We start from the raw sequence: 16,066 nt of genomic DNA, 5'->3' as shown, positions 1-16,066 counted from the left end.
GTGCTGCTCATCTCCCCCCCCCAACAACCGCTGGTGCTGCACATCCCGCCACCCCCCCCCCGCTCAGTGCCAATGCTGCTCATCTCTCCCCCCCCCCTACCTCCCTCCCCGCTCACCGCCAGTGCTCATCGCCCCCCCCCGCTCGCTGCCAGTGCTGCTCATCTTCCCTACAGACTCCCCCCCACCCACCCTGCTCACCGCCAGTGCTGTTCATCTCACCTACAGACTCCCCCCCCCCTGCTCACCGCCAGTGCTGCTCATCTCCCCCCTCCACCTTACTACCGCCCGCCATTCGCTGAGCTGAGCTGGGCTGTCACCTGGAGGGAGCGCAGGAGAAGTTGCAGAGGCTTGGCCGCAGCATCCGGGAATATGTGAGAGACCACAGCCGCTATTGACAGACACTGGTGACTGGTGAGTAGCTTGTAAATTCTCAAACTCCCCCCACCCAGTGGCGCCAATCTATCTTTTTGCTGGTGGGTGCCGTGACGTAATTATGTCGCCGTGGCTGCACACGCAACAGACCAGGAGGCTGACTGTGAGCTGGGGGTGGAGCTGTGGGCTGCGGAATTTACTGCCCGTGGCTCCACCCCCAGCTCACAGTCAGCCTCCTGGTCTCTGGGGTATTGGGCGGCTGGGGGAAGCTGTAGTGCCAGGCCGGGGCTTCACTGACACTATCCTGCGCTCACCCCCCGCTGGCGGCTCATTGAGTGTCGGCCGGGGAAAGCTGCAGTGCTGTGCCTGGGGCTCCACTGAGACTGCTGCGCTCACCCCCACTGGCGACTCATGTGATGTATGTATACACCACATGAGCCACCAGCGGGGGTGAGCGCAGCATAGTCATACACCAGATGTGAATTTCGGCTCATTCAGTGTGCTACAATGTGACTGTCGGCTCATTCAGTGTGCTACAATGTGAATTTCGGCTCATTCAGTGTGCTACAATGTGAATTTCGGCTCATTCAGTGTGCTACAAGGTGAATTTCGGCTCATTCAGTGTGCTATAATGTGAATTTCAGCTCATTCAGTGTGCTACAATGTGAATTTGGGCTCATTCAGTGTGCTACAATGTGAATTTTGGCTCATTCAGCATGCTAGAATGTGAATTTCGGCTCGTACCGTGTGTTATAATGTGAATTTCGGCTCATTCAGTGTGCTACAATGTGAATTTCGGCTCATTCAGTGTGCTACAATGTGAATTTCGGCTCATTCAGTGTGCTACAAGGTGAATTTCGGCTCATTCAGTGTGCTACAATGTGAATTTGGGCTCATTCAGTGTGCTACAATGTGAATTTTGGCTCATTCAGCATGCTAGAATGTGAATTTCGGCTCGTACCGTGTGCTACAATGTGAGTTTCGGCTCATTCAGTGTGCTATAATGTGAGTTTCGGCTCATTCAGTGTGCTACAATGTGAATTTCAGCTAATTCAGTGTGCTACAATGTGAATTTCAGCTAATTCAGTGTGCTATAATGTGAATTTCAGCTAATTCAGTGTGCTACAAGGTGAATTTCGGCTCATTCAGTGTGCTACAAGGTGAATTTCGGCTTATTCAGTGTGCTATAATGTGAATTTCAGCTAATTCAGTGTGCTATAATGTGAGTTTCAGCTAATTCAGTGTGCTATAATGTGAATTTCAGCTAATTCAGTGTGCTATAATGTGAATTTCGGCTCATTCAGTGTGCTACAATATGAATTTCGGCTCATTCAGTGTGCTACAAGGTGAATTTCGGCTCATTCAGTGTGCTATAATGTGAGTTTCGGCTCATTCTGTGTGCTATAATGTGAATATCGGATCATTCAGTGTGCTACAATGTGAATGTCGGATCATTCAGTGTGCTATAATGTGAATGTCGGATCATTCAGTGTGCTATAATGTGAATGTCGGATCATTCAGTGTGCTACAAGGTGAATTTCGGCTCATTCAGTGTGCTATAATGTGAATTTCAGCTAATTCAGTGTGCTATAATGTGAATTTTGGCTCATTCAGTGTGCTATAATGTGAATTTCGGCTCATTCAGTGTGCTACAAGGTGAATTTCGGCTCATTCAGTGTGCTATAATGTGAGTTTCGGCTCATTCTGTGTGCTATAATGTGAATATCGGCTCATTCAGTGTGCTACAAGGTGAATTTCGGCTCATTCAGTGTGCTATAATGTGAATTTCAGCTAATTCAGTGTGCTATAATGTGAATTTCAGCTAATTCAGTGTGCTATAATGTGAATTTCGGCTCATTCAGTGTGCTACAATATGAATTTCGGCTCATTCAGTGTGCTACAATATGAATTTCGGCTTATTCAGTGTGCTATAATGTGAATTTCAGCTAATTCAGTGTGCTACAATGTGAATTTCGGCTCATTCAGTGTGCTATAATGTGAGTTTCGGCTCATTCTGTGTGCTATAATGTGAATTTCGGCTCATTCAGTGTGCTATAATGTGAATTTCAGCTAATTCAGTGTGCTATAATGTGAATTTTGGCTCATTCAGTGTGCTATAATGTGAATTTCGGCTCATTCAGTGTGCTACAAGGTGAATTTCGGCTCATTCAGTGTGCTATAATGTGAGTTTCGGCTCATTCTGTGTGCTATAATGTGAATATCGGCTCATTCAGTGTGCTACAAGGTGAATTTCGGCTCATTCAGTGTGCTATAATGTGAATTTCAGCTAATTCAGTGTGCTATAATGTGAATTTCAGCTAATTCAGTGTGCTATAATGTGAATTTCGGCTCATTCAGTGTGCTACAATATGAATTTCGGCTCATTCAGTGTGCTACAATATGAATTTCGGCTTATTCAGTGTGCTATAATGTGAATTTCAGCTAATTCAGTGTGCTACAATGTGAATTTCGGCTCATTCAGTGTGCTATAATGTGAGTTTCGGCTCATTCTGTGTGCTATAATGTGAATTTCGGCTCATTCAGTGTGCTACAAGGTGAATTTCGGCTCATTCAGTGTGCTACAAGGTGAATTTCGGCTCATTCAGTGTGCTATAATGTGAATTTCAGCTAATTCAGTGTGCTACAATGTGACTATCGGCTCATTCAGTGTGCTACAATGTGAATTTCGGCTCATTCAGTGTGCTACAAGGTGAATTTCGGCTCATTCAGTGTGCTATAATGTGAGTTTCGGCTCATTCTGTGTGCTATAATGTGAATATCGGATCATTCAGTGTGCTACAATGTGAATGTCGGATCATTCAGTGTGCTATAATGTGAATGTCGGATCATTCAGTGTGCTATAATGTGAATGTCGGATCATTCAGTGTGCTACAAGGTGAATTTCGGCTCATTCAGTGTGCTATAATGTGAATTTCAGCTAATTCAGTGTGCTATAATGTGAATTTTGGCTCATTCAGTGTGCTATAATGTGAATTTCGGCTCATTCAGTGTGCTACAAGGTGAATTTCGGCTCATTCAGTGTGCTATGTGAGTTTCGGCTCATTCTGTGTGCTATAATGTGAATATCGGCTCATTCAGTGTGCTACAAGGTGAATTTCGGCTCATTCAGTGTGCTATAATGTGAATTTCAGCTAATTCAGTGTGCTATAATGTGAATTTCAGCTAATTCAGTGTGCTATAATGTGAATTTCGGCTCATTCAGTGTGCTACAATATGAATTTCGGCTCATTCAGTGTGCTACAATATGAATTTCGGCTTATTCAGTGTGCTATAATGTGAATTTCAGCTAATTCAGTGTGCTACAATGTGAATTTCGGCTCATTCAGTGTGCTATAATGTGAGTTTCGGCTCATTCTGTGTGCTATAATGTGAATTTCGGCTCATTCAGTGTGCTATAATGTGAATTTCAGCTAATTCAGTGTGCTATAATGTGAATTTTGGCTCATTCAGTGTGCTATAATGTGAATTTCGGCTCATTCAGTGTGCTACAAGGTGAATTTCGGCTCATTCAGTGTGCTATAATGTGAGTTTCGGCTCATTCTGTGTGCTATAATGTGAATATCGGCTCATTCAGTGTGCTACAAGGTGAATTTCGGCTCATTCAGTGTGCTATAATGTGAATTTCAGCTAATTCAGTGTGCTATAATGTGAATTTCAGCTAATTCAGTGTGCTATAATGTGAATTTCGGCTCATTCAGTGTGCTACAATATGAATTTCGGCTCATTCAGTGTGCTACAATATGAATTTCGGCTTATTCAGTGTGCTATAATGTGAATTTCAGCTAATTCAGTGTGCTACAATGTGAATTTCGGCTCATTCAGTGTGCTATAATGTGAGTTTCGGCTCATTCTGTGTGCTATAATGTGAATTTCGGCTCATTCAGTGTGCTACAAGGTGAATTTCGGCTCATTCAGTGTGCTACAAGGTGAATTTCGGCTCATTCAGTGTGCTATAATGTGAATTTCAGCTAATTCAGTGTGCTACAATGTGACTATCGGCTCATTCAGTGTGCTACAATGTGAATTTCGGCTCATTCAGTGTGCTACAAGGTGAATTTCGGCTCATTCAGTGTGCTACAATGTGAATATCGGATCATTCAGTGTGCTACAATGTGAATGTCGGATCATTCAGTGTGCTATAATGTGAATGTCGGATCATTCAGTGTGCTATAATGTGAATGTCGGATCATTCAGTGTGCTACAAGGTGAATTTCGGCTCATTCAGTGTGCTATAATGTGAATTTCAGCTAATTCAGTGTGCTATAATGTGAATTTTGGCTCATTCAGTGTGCTATAATGTGAATTTCAGCTAATTCAGTGTGCTACAATGTGAATTTCGGCTCATTCAGTGTGCTATAATGTGAGTTTCGGCTCATTCTGTGTGCTATAATGTGAATTTCGGCTCATTCAGTGTGCTATAATGTGAATTTCAGCTAATTCAGTGTGCTATAATGTGAATTTTGGCTCATTCAGTGTGCTATAATGTGAATTTCGGCTCATTCAGTGTGCTATAATGTGAATTTCAGCTAATTCAGTGTGCTATAATGTGAATTTTGGCTCATTCAGTGTGCTATAATATGAATTTCGGCTTATTCAGTGTGCTATAATGTGAATTTCAGCTAATTCAGTGTGCTACAATGTGAATTTCGGCTCATTCAGTGTGCTATAATGTGAGTTTCGGCTCATTCTGTGTGCTATAATGTGAATTTCGGCTCATTCAGTGTGCTACAAGGTGAATTTCGGCTCATTCAGTGTGCTACAAGGTGAATTTCGGCTCATTCAGTGTGCTATAATGTGAATTTCAGCTAATTCAGTGTGCTACAATGTGACTATCGGCTCATTCAGTGTGCTACAATGTGAATTTCGGCTCATTCAGTGTGCTACAAGGTGAATTTCGGCTCATTCAGTGTGCTACAATGTGAATATCGGATCATTCAGTGTGCTACAATGTGAATGTCGGATCATTCAGTGTGCTATAATGTGAATGTCGGATCATTCAGTGTGCTATAATGTGAATGTCGGATCATTCAGTGTGCTACAAGGTGAATTTCGGCTCATTCAGTGTGCTATAATGTGAATTTCAGCTAATTCAGTGTGCTATAATGTGAATTTTGGCTCATTCAGTGTGCTATAATGTGAATTTTGGCTCATTCAGTGTGCTATAATGTGAATTTCAGCTAATTCAGTGTGCTATAATGTGAATTTTGGCTCATTCAGTGTGCTATAATGTGAATTTCGGCTCATTCAGTGTGCTATAATGTGAATTTCCGCTAATTCAGTGTGCTATAATGTGAATTTTGGCTCATTCAGTGTGCTATAATATGAATTTCGGCTTATTCAGTGTGCTATAATGTGAATTTCAGCTAATTCAGTGTGCTACAATGTGAATTTCGGCTCATTCAGTGTGCTATAATGTGAGTTTCGGCTCATTCTGTGTGCTATAATGTGAATTTCGGCTCATTCAGTGTGCTACAAGGTGAATTTCGGCTCATTCAGTGTGCTACAAGGTGAATTTCGGCTCATTCAGTGTGCTATAATGTGAATTTCAGCTAATTCAGTGTGCTATAATGTGAATTTTGGCTCATTCAGTGTGCTATAATGTGAATTTCGGCTCATTCAGTGTGCTATAATGTGAATTTCAGCTAATTCAGTGTGCTATAATGTGAATTTTGGCTCATTCAGTGTGCTATAATATGAATTTCGGCTTATTCAGTGTGCTATAATGTGAATTTCAGCTAATTCAGTGTGCTACAATGTGAATTTCGGCTCATTCAGTGTGCTATAATGTGAGTTTCGGCTCATTCTGTGTGCTATAATGTGAATTTCGGCTCATTCAGTGTGCTACAAGGTGAATTTCGGCTCATTCAGTGTGCTACAAGGTGAATTTCGGCTCATTCAGTGTGCTATAATGTGAATTTCGGCTCATTCAGTGTGCTACAATGTGAATTTCGGCTCATTCAGTGTGCTACAATGTGAATTTCGGCTCATTCAGTGTGTTACAATGTGAATTTCAGCTAATTCAGTGTGCTACAATGTGACTATCGGCTCATTCAGTGTGCTACAATGTGAATTTCGGCTCATTCAGTGTGCTACAAGGTGAATTTCGGCTCATTCAGTGTGCTACAATGTGAATATCGGATCATTCAGTGTGCTACAATGTGAATGTCGGATCATTCAGTGTGCTATAATGTGAATGTCGGATCATTCAGTGTGCTATAATGTGAATGTCGGATCATTCAGTGTGCTACAAGGTGAATTTCGGCTCATTCAGTGTGCTATAATGTGAATTTCAGCTAATTCAGTGTGCTATAATGTGAATTTTGGCTCATTCAGTGTGCTATAATGTGAATTTCAGCTAATTCAGTGTGCTACAATGTGAATTTCGGCTCATTCAGTGTGCTATAATGTGAGTTTCGGCTCATTCTGTGTGCTATAATGTGAATTTCGGCTCATTCAGTGTGCTATAATGTGAATTTCAGCTAATTCAGTGTGCTATAATGTGAATTTTGGCTCATTCAGTGTGCTATAATGTGAATTTCGGCTCATTCAGTGTGCTATAATGTGAATTTCAGCTAATTCAGTGTGCTATAATGTGAATTTTGGCTCATTCAGTGTGCTATAATATGAATTTCGGCTTATTCAGTGTGCTATAATGTGAATTTCAGCTAATTCAGTGTGCTACAATGTGAATTTCGGCTCATTCAGTGTGCTATAATGTGAGTTTCGGCTCATTCTGTGTGCTATAATGTGAATTTCGGCTCATTCAGTGTGCTACAAGGTGAATTTCGGCTCATTCAGTGTGCTACAAGGTGAATTTCGGCTCATTCAGTGTGCTATAATGTGAATTTCAGCTAATTCAGTGTGCTACAATGTGACTATCGGCTCATTCAGTGTGCTACAATGTGAATTTCGGCTCATTCAGTGTGCTACAAGGTGAATTTCGGCTCATTCAGTGTGCTACAATGTGAATATCGGATCATTCAGTGTGCTACAATGTGAATGTCGGATCATTCAGTGTGCTATAATGTGAATGTCGGATCATTCAGTGTGCTATAATGTGAATGTCGGATCATTCAGTGTGCTACAAGGTGAATTTCGGCTCATTCAGTGTGCTATAATGTGAATTTCAGCTAATTCAGTGTGCTATAATGTGAATTTTGGCTCATTCAGTGTGCTATAATGTGAATTTTGGCTCATTCAGTGTGCTATAATGTGAATTTCAGCTAATTCAGTGTGCTATAATGTGAATTTTGGCTCATTCAGTGTGCTATAATGTGAATTTCGGCTCATTCAGTGTGCTATAATGTGAATTTCCGCTAATTCAGTGTGCTATAATGTGAATTTTGGCTCATTCAGTGTGCTATAATATGAATTTCGGCTTATTCAGTGTGCTATAATGTGAATTTCAGCTAATTCAGTGTGCTACAATGTGAATTTCGGCTCATTCAGTGTGCTATAATGTGAGTTTCGGCTCATTCTGTGTGCTATAATGTGAATTTCGGCTCATTCAGTGTGCTACAAGGTGAATTTCGGCTCATTCAGTGTGCTACAAGGTGAATTTCGGCTCATTCAGTGTGCTATAATGTGAATTTCAGCTAATTCAGTGTGCTATAATGTGAATTTTGGCTCATTCAGTGTGCTATAATGTGAATTTCGGCTCATTCAGTGTGCTATAATGTGAATTTCAGCTAATTCAGTGTGCTATAATGTGAATTTTGGCTCATTCAGTGTGCTATAATATGAATTTCGGCTTATTCAGTGTGCTATAATGTGAATTTCAGCTAATTCAGTGTGCTACAATGTGAATTTCGGCTCATTCAGTGTGCTATAATGTGAGTTTCGGCTCATTCTGTGTGCTATAATGTGAATTTCGGCTCATTCAGTGTGCTACAAGGTGAATTTCGGCTCATTCAGTGTGCTACAAGGTGAATTTCGGCTCATTCAGTGTGCTATAATGTGAATTTCGGCTCATTCAGTGTGCTACAATGTGAATTTCGGCTCATTCAGTGTGCTACAATGTGAATTTCGGCTCATTCAGTGTGTTACAATGTGAATTTCAGCTAATTCAGTGTGCTATAATGTGAATTTTGGCTCATTCAGTGTGCTATAATGTGAATTTCGGCTCATTCAGTGTGCTACAATGTGAATTTCGGCTCATTCAGTGTGCTATAATGTGAATTTCGGCTCATTCAGTGTGCTATAATGTGAATTTTGGCTCATTCAGTGTGCTATAATGTGAATTTCGGCTCATTCAGTGTGCTATAATGTGAATTTCGGCTCATTCAGTGTGCTACAATGTGAATTTCGGCTCATTCAGTGTGCTACAATGTGAATTTCGGCTCATTCAGTGTGTTACAATGTGAATTTCAGCTAATTCAGTGTGCTATAATGTGAATTTTGGCTCATTCAGTGTGCTACAATGTGAATTTCGGCTCATTCAGTGTGCTACAATGTGAATTTCGGCTCATTCAGTGTGTTACAATGTGAATTTCAGCTAATTCAGTGTGCTATAATGTGAATTTTGGCTCATTCAGTGTGCTATAATGTGAATTTCGGCTCATTCAGTGTGCTACAATGTGAATTTCGGCTCATTCAGTGTGCTATAATGTGAATTTCGGCTCATTCAGTGTGCTATAATGTGAATTTTGGCTCATTCAGTGTGCTATAATGTGACTATCGGCTCATTCAGTGTGCTACAATGTGAATTTCGGCTCATTCAGTGTGCTACAATGTGAATTTCGGCTCATTCAGTGTGTTACAATGTGAATTTCAGCTAATTCAGTGTGCTATAATGTGAATTTTGGCTCATTCAGTGTGCTATAATGTGAATTTCGGCTCATTCAGTGTGCTACAATGTGAATTTCGGCTCACTCAGTGTGCTATAATGTGAATTTCGGCTCATTCAGTGTGCTATAATGTGAATTTTGGCTCATTCAGTGTGCTATAATGTGAATTTCGGCTCATTCAGTGTGCTATAATGTGAATTTCGGCTCATTCAGTGTGCTACAATGTGAATTTCGGCTCATTCAGTGTGCTACAATGTGAATTTCGGCTCATTCAGTGTGTTACAATGTGAATTTCAGCTAATTCAGTGTGCTATAATGTGAATTTTGGCTCATTCAGTGTGCTACAATGTGAATTTCGGCTCATTCAGTGTGCTACAATGTGAATTTCGGCTCATTCAGTGTGTTACAATGTGAATTTCAGCTAATTCAGTGTGCTATAATGTGAATTTTGGCTCATTCAGTGTGCTATAATGTGAATTTCGGCTCATTCAGTGTGCTACAATGTGAATTTCGGCTCATTCAGTGTGCTATAATGTGAATTTCGGCTCATTCAGTGTGCTATAATGTGAATTTCGGCTCATTCAGTGTGCTACAATGTGAATTTCGGCTCATTCAGTGTGTTACAATGTGAATTTCAGCTAATTCAGTGTGCTATAATGTGAATTTTGGCTCAGTCAGTGTGCTATAATGTGAATTTCGGCTCATTCAGTGTGCTACAATGTGAATTTCCGCATATACTTTGTGGTATAATGTGAAATGGGCACCAGTACTAGACAGTATAAGGGGTTCTACTATTGTGGGGTATATGGTGTGGTAAACTACATGGAAGGACACGCGCCCCTTGTGAGTGGCCACACCCCCTTATCTGGAGCGCACGCGCCTGCGGCGTGCACATAATTGCAACCTTCACTTTTCCATATCCCCACTTCAAAATTCCACTTCGACCACTGTGAGGGATGGTATCAGAATCCTGGCGCTTGAGATGAAGACGGTCAGAATACCGACAGCGTCTTCCCGATGTGCAGGATCCCGACAACCCCCCCTAACCCTCCCGGCCTGCAGCCTGTACCTAAACTGTGCCAGGTAGAGCCCATTCACAAACTGGTACTGCTGGCAAGGGATGACTCTACTTGTCTCCAGCCTCCACCACAAGCAGCAGCGCAGCTGTTGGGAGACCTGCTGCTGCTGGCGGAGAATGGAGGTGAGCAGAGTCTGTCCCCATGCTGTCGAAAGGGGAGGCTCCAGAATCTGCCTCCTACTGCTTTAGTGCAGGTAGAAGGAGACCCAAGCACAGCAGGCACAGCCAGGGGCGGTGATGACAGGATATAGTGCTATGGATTGTATGAGGAAGGGGGCCCCAAATCCGTGTGTTGCTTAGGGCTCCATGAGGTCTAAACTCGCCTCTGGCAGCGGCCATAGCGGTAGCTTTAGTGGGCATGCCTCACCAGCCACTGACCTCACCGCACACCACTGGCTCTGTATACTTGTTACATTGTTATCCTTTCACCTGGCTTCTTTTTCTTTATCACAGACATCCTATATTTGGACACTTTGATACATTCTACTTGTTACATTGTTATCTTTTTCACCTGTCTCTGTTTCCGTATCACAGATATCCTGTATTGGACATTTGGATTATTATTTGTACTCTAGTAGATAACTACATTAACAGAGATAATTTTTTACTTGGCATTTATCATTAATCCAGCTAATTTCAGAGCAATAATATTGCATTCTATTCAGCTATCGCTATAAATTAGACTTTTGTGAAATAATTCTCAATAGCCAAACGAGACTGCTATCATTGTTTATTCTCTCTCTCCTTTTTCTACTCACTCTGAATTTCATGGACTCTCACCCTTGATTCAGGGCTACGTCCCTGTCTAACATTGGCAGCAGATCCATCTGGTTTCCTCTATTGGCTTATTGCTGTCATCTTTTCTGAATAACTGTGTAATTCGTGAACTCTCATCAGTGATTTCAGAGCTTCCAATCATTGTTCACTCTCTCTACTATCATACCACACTGGAAACGCCCGAAGCCATCCGATCTCGGAAGCTAATCAGTGTTGGGCTGGGTCAGTACTCAAGTGGGTGACCATCGAGGAAGACTCAGTTTAGTAGAGCCTCCATTGGTTCAGTACGCTCAGTGTCTAACACTGACAGCAGATTCACTCTGCCATCTCATTTTCCACTCTTTTTCTTTCCTCCCTAAATTGGCTGGTGATGATATACATGTCCATCTATAATATAATTAGTATCTAAACTGTATTATTTGTTTATTTTTGACACAAAACACAGGACAGGGATCCACTTGCCATTTGGAACGTACCGTTTAATATCTAAGCTATTGCTTACAATATTCAGAATTTACTCCGTCAGCCGGAAATTCAGTTTCTATCTCATATCAGCACTTGGTACTATTTGAATATATTGTCACTTGTTGACTGTTTTTTTCTTCATGAACCACTGATTATCTTAATTTTGTGAAACCATTAAAAGTTGATTTTTAAACTATTCTGACCAATCTATATATTGTTTAAAGTTAAGAGTGCGCCCACAAAAGAGTCTTCTTTTCTCCTTGTTGTTTTATGTTACACGTTACTTTTCCCAATCGAAGCCCGTGTGGATGGTAAAGTATGAAAATTCTGAAAAAACAAACAAACTTGTGTTGACCATAAGTGTGTCGATCATTGTCATGTTGACTTTTTTGACCCTGTGGACTTTTTGAACAGTCTACTTTTTACAACACAACCTTTGACCCTGTCAGCATAATGCATGTCGACCATTAGTGGTCTACCTAATGACTGTAGACCTTTTTAGTGTGGATCTATAGACCAGATGAGGCCCCACAGCCCTTTCCTTTTGTATGTTTTGCATTGATTGATGTTTCTATCTCCCTTTGGTGCTTACTTATCATAAATCGGCATTGTGAGACAATGTTGTTCTTTAGCGGCTTCCTTAACATAAACAGGAAGTTACCCAGGGTAACCGTCTGCCAAGCAAGATCTAAGGGTTTATTTGCAAAAGGTCGATTTTCATTGTTTTTTTATGATAATTATTTATCAATCAATGAAAATCTACCATGGTCAATGTTGGGTGTCAGGGGCCGAAACACACATTTACCAATGGGATGCGTTTAGCATCCAAGCTGTTGGGATGCTGGTGGTCATGTGACCGAGGCCGCAATCCTGACACCACTCAGGAGATCGGCCCCGGATCACTGACAGCCGACATCCCAAAGGTGAGTATTGGGCTACAGGTTAGCCCTAATACCACCCGCCAAGGGTTATCCATAGCCGACACTTTCCAAGGGTTAGGGTAGGGGACAGGGGAGGGGAGGAGTAGAAATACAGTACCCACTCTGATGTTGGAGATTTAAATGCATAAGTACAGGTACTTATGCATTTAATTTTCCTGGTGTTTAGAGTATACGCAGTAGACAGGTCACTGGGCGTCATGTTCCAGGAGTCCTGCGAGCATGGAGAATGAATAGAACAACTTGCTCATTGTTGGTACTGTAGAGGTACAAACAAAATGAATGAGAGTTTGCTGCATAGATAACCCAAGTGATGGTCCGACAAAGCCTCATGCCCAATTTAATGCACCCCTTGTAGTATTTATGTCATACTGTAGGAATACTGATCATAATATTAGTCTGTCAATGCTATTATTTCTAGCTCCCGGTTTAGCCTGTCCTGTAAATCAATAATAAAGTAAGTGATATACAGTGTTCTCCATCAGTTTCATATCTCACTACATCACATGTATAGAAGGCAGGCCACGGATGTTATACAACTTTACACACAGAGTTCAGTGCGAGCAGTGTTTGTACAGATTGCCGAATAGAGGCTACCACAGTTACCAGCATGCCCAATAATAATCATCACTGTTATCACATCTCCTGTCTATTCATGTTACATGTTGCGAGACAGTCAGACAATGGTCAAAACTAGAGATGAGCGGGTTAAGTTCTCAGAGAGCCGAACCGTACCAAACTTCACCATTCGAGTCCGGATCCGAGCCAGGCTCCGGTTTTCCCACCTGACTCGGAAACCAGAACGAGGCAAAACGTCACCGTCCCGCTGTCGGATTCTCACGGGGTTTGGATTCCATATAAGGAGCCGCGCGTCCCCGCCATTTTCACTCCAGTATTGGAGAGTGGAGAGAGAGGACGTGTCTCCGTTCTCTCAGTGTCCTCAGTGTCCGTGTCTTGTGCTGTATTTGTCCAGTCACAGTGGTTGTGTCCTCTGCTGCCATATGTCCAGTGCTGGCCAGTGGTGCTGTGTTGTGCTGCATCAGTTCGGTGGTGGTGTGTTGTGCTGCATCAGTCACAGTGGTGGTGTCCTCTGCTGCCATATGTCCAGTGCTGCTGTATAATAAGTCCCTAACAGTGTTGCAGTGTTGTCCTGCATCAGACCAGTGGTAATGTCCCGGGCATCAGTCATTGAAGTGACCAGGCAGTCACAGTGGTATATGCTGCTGCTATATGTCCACTGCTGCAGTATAATAATAATAATAATAATAATAACAACAACAAGTCCCTTACAGTGTTGCTGTGTTGTGCTGCATCAGACCAGTGGTAGTGTCCTGGCCATCAGCCATCAGTCATTACTGTGCCGCATATTGTGTTATATAACTCCAAAAATGTGGAGGATAAAATAGGGAAAGATCAAGAACCACTTCCTCCTAGTGCTGAAGCTGCTGCCACTAGCCATGACATAGACGATGAAATGCCATCAACGTCGTCTGCCAAGGCCGATGCCCAATGTGATAGTAGAGGGCATGTAAAATCCAAAAAGCAAAAGTTCAGTAAAAAGACCCAAAAAAAGAAATTTAAATGGTCTGAGGAGAAACGTAAACTTGCCAATTTGCCATTTACGACACGGATTGGCAAGGAACGGCTGAGGCCCTGGCCTATGTTCTGACAATGCTGATTTGATTACCTTATGATATTCACTATATATGGGTAAGAGACTAAGTACGCAATTGGCGTATGAGGTACCGTAAGGGTACGCACTTAGCGTAGCAGACGCTCGGCCGTGATCGAGATGCACATGCGGCACGCTCGCTCACAGCTTACGCTTGGTGTCGAGCACGCTATAGGCGAGCGACTACCTTAATGCTACGCTACCAGCGTAGCGGACGCTCGAGACCACGAGGAGATCACGAGCAGCGCAGACGCTCACAGAATGACAATCAGTAAACCTTGAATGTAACCCATAGAAAGGATACTCTTATGCTGTAAACCTTGTACTGAAACACTGTAGCGATATAACGCTGCTTAACCTTAATAATACCATAGCTGTTTGAGCGATCAGGACGCTCCTATTACCCTCTGCAAATGTAATGAACACACGAAACCTTGCTAAGGTTCCAACACCTTTACTAACAAGCTTTTAGTTATATCGAAAAGAGAAACAGTTAACAAGTCATACACTACAGGCTAACATATAATTCTAACAGGATATCTAGACAGAAATATACGCAATAGTAAACAATCGCAAATACAAATACATAGACTAAGAATGAATGGCTAACATTACACGGGTAACAAAGTGGCAACAGAGAAACATACCATACGGGGAACACTCGCAGGCGCAACCGGAATCCAGTCCTCCAATTATCAGCGATAACTGTTGAAGAGAGAGTACTGGCCGGTCTGGGGACAGTGACCCTTATATACACAACATACAGTGTACTTCAAAGGGCCCTACAACCTTATTGTTCATTGGACACAGGAATGTCTCTCTGCACTATAACAAAAGGTCATAGGTGGATTTGAACAGGTGGGCTGTGACTATTTCAAACAGCTCAGGTGGGAGGGAATCTCCGGATTCCCGCCGCATGGATAATGAACTGCAAATATAGAATATGTCCAGAAACTACTAATGGCCATAACTACACGCAGGAGCGATTAATCTTTACCTAACCAACACCGGATTATTGCTATTAAAATACTCTTCGGTTAGGTACCAGACACCACTGTTCAACCTTAATCAGACCCTTTGTACCACGCAAAGAGGGATTCCCAAGTCCGTGAACAAGTCACATTAACCAAACTTACAGTTATCATTAAGGGGAACATTACATATAAAACCTGCTATATGGATTTATTATCTAGCGATTGAGTCGCTCGCTAGACGCACACAAACTCTACCGTAAATGCACATACCATGTGCTCGAGCGCATGGCCGAGGCGCCATCACGCGGCTGCGAGTATCCGCACGCACGGGAGAGAATGTGCACGTGCAGCAAGCACGCGCATGAGGTGAATATATGGCAACGTGTAGCATGATATTTTTCTGACTTTGACAGTCCACCCTTTGGCTGTCATCAATAACTGCCACTTCCTAAAACAGTTCAAAAAGAGAAAAATATATGTCATGTATAATACATTTCTATGATTGGGTAAGGGAGAAGAGAAGAAGGTGGGAAAAAGGTATGACCTAGTGAGATAGTAGAAGCATGTGTGTATGAGTCCATGTTTGAGGGGTCATGTATCATCGTGCCGTACGTGTTTTAAATCAAGCTTCGAGGTATTGCGAAGTATACATTTGAATTCCTTCTTATCCCGTATTACGGGCCTGTGGATGGGCTGTCAAACTTTACCGAGCTCTTTTCGGCTTTTGGTTGCAACAAAATGGGGGAGCACATTTTAGTTGATGATACATGAATGGGGGGATATGTGAGTGCTGATATCTGTGCCTATATTCCCTATCGACTATGTGTGTCATTACCTGAAGTGAAGATAAGAAGCAATTATGGTAAATGCAGTCATTAACTATGTGAGTTTAATATACATTTGTTGATTGAGGTCTTGTCTTGTGTCTTGTCTCGATGTACATGTTGACTGTAGTCTCCCGATGCTTTTGCTATAATTGCTTG

At 42.1% G+C, this 16,066-nt stretch overlaps 1 pseudogene; it reads left to right on the top strand.

Moving 5' to 3' along the window:
- Positions 1-11,186: 11,186 nt before the first annotated feature.
- LOC134931543 (5S ribosomal RNA) lies at positions 11,187-11,305 on the top strand (annotated as a pseudogene).
- Positions 11,306-16,066: the final 4,761 nt, after the last annotated feature.

This window comes from Pseudophryne corroboree, chromosome 5, assembly GCF_028390025.1.
Source record: "Pseudophryne corroboree isolate aPseCor3 chromosome 5, aPseCor3.hap2, whole genome shotgun sequence".
In the NCBI taxonomy this organism is placed as follows: domain Eukaryota; kingdom Metazoa; phylum Chordata; class Amphibia; order Anura; family Myobatrachidae; genus Pseudophryne; species Pseudophryne corroboree.
The sequence above is the reverse complement of the archived record's forward strand: the minus strand, read 5'-3'. Positions and strand labels throughout refer to the sequence as shown.